Source organism: Heloderma suspectum, chromosome 2, assembly GCF_057233095.1.
Source record: "Heloderma suspectum isolate Gila_16-S chromosome 2, 16-S_ref, whole genome shotgun sequence".
Classification (NCBI taxonomy): domain Eukaryota; kingdom Metazoa; phylum Chordata; class Lepidosauria; order Squamata; family Helodermatidae; genus Heloderma; species Heloderma suspectum.
In genome coordinates this window covers 400,446,493-400,452,492 of record NC_139459.1, presented here as the reverse complement: position 1 = coordinate 400,452,492, position 6,000 = coordinate 400,446,493, and positions in this window count along the sequence as shown.

The following is a 6,000-nucleotide window of genomic DNA, read 5'->3' as shown; positions in this document are numbered from 1 at the left end:
TTGTACAAGTTTCTCAGGAGACAGGTAAGGTGGGCCTTGTTGTGGCGAAGGGGCTTGCGTAACTCAGTGAAGCCATAAGCTATGCCATGCAGGGCCACCCAAGATGGACAGGTCATGGCAGAGAGTTCTGACAAAATGACTTAGAATACAGAAGAGGAAACTACCTTATACCACTGAATCCACCTTACATGTGGGATGCTATGGATTTCCTTAATACGATTAATGCTCGGAGAGTCTAGCTCAGCGGTAGGGCACATCCTTTGCATGCAGGACATCCCAGGTTCAATCCCCAGCATGTCCCACTATGGCTAGCATTAGCAGATGATCAGTACAATGAAACTTCTTAAAAATCCCCACCTTGTTGAGCCATTTGGGCCACACCATGGCATCCTGATCAATGCTCAACTTGAGGCCTGTGGATCCCTGTCTTCCTATATTCCCAAATTGCTCTCAAATCAAGGAATTATTGGGAAGCAGCAACCAGTTCACAATATCAAAGTCCACTGCCAGATCTCCATTCTCGTCCAAATATGCTCCATCCAGGATGGAAGTATTGTAAAACTGGGGGTTTCTCAGGAAAGGGTGAAGCTAGAATGGCAGAAGAAACACCAGCACCGAGGTAACAAAAAAACACATTCCATATCTCAGTTCTGCCCATTTCATGTTTGAATCTCTTGGATGGACCCTTGGTCTGAACCGGGATGGCTCTCGCATGTTCTTATTCCCTGTACATAATATATATTTCCATCTGTACGATGGAGATATCAGAACATCTTGCTTCAGAAGCCTTCAAATTGTACAAGTTTATGAAAAATGCTCCCAGGACATTATCAGCTGTTATCTCTTCTATATAAAAACAGAAACACGATCCACTGCTATATAGAGTGAAGAAAGTTTGGAAAACAGATTGGAAAAAGTGTTGGTTGGCACAGCATCACTCAATCACTCAAAGATGCATGATGTGCATCTCTGTCACATGAGCCAACCAGACACTAGGGATGTACGAAACGACTTACCTGTTTCGTTTCGTGACATCCGCGGTGGGGGGGAGGCGCTCCGTCCCTCCCCCCAAAATCCTCACCAGCCAGCTCCGCTCCGCGTGTAAGAGAGCAAAAAGGGATTCCAGAACAGGGAGCTTCTCCAATGGGAATACCTGCCATGGTTGTAGCCTGTGAATGTCCAGCCAGCCTCCACCCTCCAACAACATCCTTTTGGATTGGGATGCAATCCAAGACGCGGGCCACAGACTGGACAGTGTTGTAAATGATGTAGTTGTCAAGAGACAGGAGTGTTTCCATGTCCTCATGTGGCAGCATTCCATGTTTTCTTTCTGTGTGTGTCTTTCCCAGCCTTTGAGAGACAATGCCTGCTTTGAATGGGAACCCATAAATAATAGATGCATAAAATGCACCATATCAGAGAAAAAAATGGGGCATATCATGTCTGTGCCTTTTATTGGTGTGCATCAAGAAGGAAAAAAAATCCATGGTTGTGCTCTGAAGCTACACAATTAAGGTCCAGCTCCATGGTGATGTCCCAGAAAGCTGCTGTGATCCAGACTTTCCCTGGAATAGGTTCCATAGCCATATCAATGTATTGTTGTATATATTCCAGCTGAGAAGGACCTCGTCTCTGCACAATAAACATATACGTTAACTAGAGCCCACTTGCTGTATGAAGCAAGAGGGAAGTCGACTTGCTCCGTATTCAGTCCTGTGATGCTCTGTGTGAAAACAACACAAACACCATTGCTGATGAGCTCAGGCATCAAGGTCCTCAGGAACCTCTCCCCGTTGTCAGTGTCGGGAGCAAAGAGACCGATCCAGGTCCATCTGAAATGCAGGAGCAGTTGGACAATCCCCTGGTACTGGGTTTGGTCTCTCCGGACCATCTGGTAGTAAAAGGGGAGCTGAGTTTTATCATTCAGAATGTGCAAAATAATATTATAACTGACCTGTCATGGAAAGGAAGAGATGTTTCAGGTCAAAGCTCAACTATTTGTTACCCTCAAATTATTAATAATGCCTGGAGAGATACTGGTTAGTGTGACGAGGCGAGGTCCAATCTATTTCAAGGAGGACTGATTCCTAGGGACAATGATTATCTACTCACTTTGCTTGCATGTCATTGTTTAAAATTAGCCTTTCAATACAGATTAGACAGATCAGTCTTTTCCACAGGAGTTCTCTGCTAGCATACAGTAAAGCCCAGATGCTTTCTAAGGCAATACAGGAGGAGGACATAAGAAATAGGGATGTATGAAATGCACTTACCATTCTGATGCAGGGCATCCATGGTGGGGGGGAGGTTCTCCGTCCCTCCCCCCGGAGCCCTCCCTGGCCAGGTCCGCTCCATGGCGACTCCACAGAGCCGCCGGCCAGGGCCACCCGCAGCCGGATTCTGGCCACTACAGGGCTGCGGCAGCCATAAATGGCAGCCACTACAGCGGCCACCATTTGTGTCCTTGCCAAGCCATGATAGGCCATGTAAGTATTCACATAGCCTATCACGGCAAAGAGCAGGGGCGCAAATGGCGTAGCAAAAGGCAAAAGGCTTTTGCCTTTTGAAATAATACTAAATACTTACGTAGCCTATCACAGCAAAAGGCAGCCACGCAAATGGCAGCTGCAACGACGGCCACCATTTGCGGCCGCAGCAGCCCAGCAGCAGCCAGAAGATGAGCCAGAGCCACTGGCCCACTGCTGCTGCTGCTGCATTCGCCACCGCATCCGCCGCCAGGTAGGTCCATCCAGGGGGGGGGGATTTCAGGGGGTGGCGAGGGAGAGGCCATTCCGCCACGGACTCCGGGGGGCCGGATTCCAAAGAATCCGGCCTCACTGAAGTCCATGGTGGATTTCTCCAACATCCCTAGGAAGAACATAAGATGAGCCATGATGCTAGATCTGGCCAAAGGCTTCTTCTGTCTGACATTCTGTCTGCAGAGCAGCCAACCAGGGGCCCCAGTGGGAAGACAACAAGTACGACATGTAGGGATGTACAAAAATCACTTACCTTTCGCGGATTATGCTGATGGTGGGGGGGGGAGGTGCTCCGTTCCTCCCCCCCCCCCCGGAATCCTGGCTGGCCGGCTGTGCTCCGCAGCAATTCTGCAGAGCCGCCGGCCGGGGACGCAAATGGCAGCCACTACGACATTTGCATCCCTTCGCTGATCCATGATAGGCTACGTAGATACTTACGTAGCCTATCATGGCTTGCCAGGGATGTACGATAGGCTACATAAATATGTCAAAAGGGGCATACAGTCGAGCTCCAAAACTAATTTAGCTCCAAAATTAATTTAGTGCTAGGAATGTGCTATGTTCCTCCAGACCAGAATGCTCAGGGTGACCTCGAGATGGAAAATGAAATAAGGGAGGCCTGCAAATGAGGAATTGCTGTAATAATGGGTGACTGCCATTCCCCCATATTCACAGGATAAATGCATATTCCAGTCACTACAAAGAAGTTAAATTTCTCGATGCCTTAAACAACTTTGCCCTAGAACAGTTCATCATGGAACCAAACAGATTGGAGTCAACCTTGGATTTAATCCTAAGTGGTGTTGCCCAGGACCTAGTACACGATGTAAATGTTGTTGAACAAATTGGAAAGACTGACCACCAAACATGAGTAGAAAGCCAAAGAATGACGGAGAGACTGAGAGAGAGGTGGGGCACCATATTTGGTACCCACATGGTTTGGGTAAGTCTCCTTACTGCTGCAACTGGGTTATAGAGGAAGGGATACATTCACCTTCCCACACCACTCATGTGAAGGAACATATGACAGGAGGGTACTGTTCATTCTCTTGTCCCTGCTTCTCCATCATGGAAGGCAATGGACAGGTGGAGTGAGCAAGTGGATGGACCAGCCCTTTTTGGCAACAAGGTCATTGGCCCACAAAGCAAGCCAGGATGCCATGTTGTTGTTGTTGTTGTTCAGTCGTTCAGTCGTGTCCGACTCTTCGTGACCCCATGGACCATAGCACGCCAGGCCTTCCTGTCCTGCGCTCTCTCCCGGAGCGTGCTCAAGTTCATATTCATTGCATCCGTGATGCTATCTAGCCATCTCATCCTCTGCCGTCCCCTTCTCCTTTTGCCTTCAGTCTTTCCCAGCATCAGGGTCTTTTCCAGAGAGTTTTCTCTTCACATTAGGTGGCCAAAATATTTGAGCTTTAGCTTAATGTAACGTAACTCAGTGAAGGCATAAGCTATGCCGTGCAGGGCCACCCAAGACGGACAGGTCATGGCAGAGAGTTCTGACAAAATGTGGTCCACTGGAGAAGGAAATGGCAACCCACTCCAGTATTCTTGCCAAGAAAACCCCATGGAACGTATCGCCCCCTGGAGGCTAGTCCAATTTGCCCCAAAGAGGAGAGTCAACGTCACCCCCACCCGAAAGTCTTCCCCCAAAGGCAATATAGGAAAATCTCTTTGCCTGGGGCAGGCAGAAGATCATGGGGTCACTGTAATTAAGGCATAATTGGAGCTCATGAAATCAGGAGAGCAAAGGAGCAGAAACTCCATCACCACATAGTTACTTACTGTTCAAGGCGGTCTCTAAGGGGGCGCTTATTGAAATTGTGTGCCTCGTACAAAGAAATCGGACTGGTTGCAGGAACTCTTTGTGTAGCCCACTGTCCAGCCGTCTGCCTGCCGGAGCTGCTAATAAGTGCCTTGGAGGTGATGATGGTTTCCGCTTAACTGAATTTGTTTGTCAGGAGCGCCCTAGCTGCCTCTTGCAGTCCTCACCAATAGCCAACTCAGGACACAGACAACGAGGATTCTTTCCGAGACTTTATTCCTTTATTACTTTATGACACTTTCAGATACTAATCGCTAGTGACAAAGAACAGCACTGGGGAAAGATAGCAGAGTAGCCTAAGCTCCAGGTAAGGTAGTTGGTCCCCGTTTGAAGGAGAACCATGGGAAGACCCTAAACTTATGGGCTAGGGAGAGATCCTCCCTCTTTCCCTTGGGTCCTCGGGACGTGATGGTTGTTTGCGTGCCAAACAAGCGGTACGCCTCCTTTCTGCGCCCTCCATCTGTCATCGCTCCCTGTGTCTGCGTCGAGCATCCAGCAAGCCCCCCTCCAGTGCTCTCTCGCTGCCAGGGTCACTATCTATCCCAGGAGGAATCTCTGCCAGCTGCTGTGCTTGTGAGAGATGAGCGAGCTCCTCTCCCATGGATTGCTGTTCCTCCGCAGAATCAGAACTGCCCTGGGGCTCTATTGGCTCAGTTTCCACCCTGACATTGTTTTGGGACATGAGCATTTATGTGTAAGCCCCCTCATCCTGTGCAGCTCAGGCTGTCATGGCTTCCTGGGTAACTATGGGCCTATCTCAGTCACTGCAGAGCAGGGAAGTATTGAAAACCTTGAACGTTGCCTGGGCTTGAGGACGGTCTAGATGGAGTGAGCGAGCTGAGCTTAACCCCAGAGAAGATGGAGGTGTTGTTCATCAGTAGAAAGCCTGACTCAGGGGTTGGGATTCAGCCTGCACTGGAAGGGGCTGCCCCCCACTGAGGGATCAGGTCCAAAGATGTGGAGTGCTCTTTGATCCTATGCTGTCCCTGGATCATCAGGTGATGGCAAGGAGTGGGTTTGCATAATTCTGCAACTGCTCTCCTCTCCTGCTTGTGGGCTTCCCGTTGGGGTATCTGGTTGGTCACTGTGAACAAAATGCTGGACTAAGTAGGCCTTTGTCCTAATTCAGAATGTGATGGACTACCCGTTCCAATTACTGGGAGGTGCTGGAGAAGACTCTTACGAGTCCCCTGGACTGCAAGGAGGTCAAATCAGTCCATCCTAAATGAAATCAACCCTGAGTGCTCATTGGAAGGACAGATGCTGAAGCTGAAGCTCAAATATTTTGGCCACTTAATGCGAAGAGAAAACTCACTGGACCCTGATGCTGGGAAAGACTGAAGGCAAAAGGAGAAGGGGACGGCAGAGGATGAGATGGCTAGATAGCATCACCGATGCAATGAATATGAACTTGAG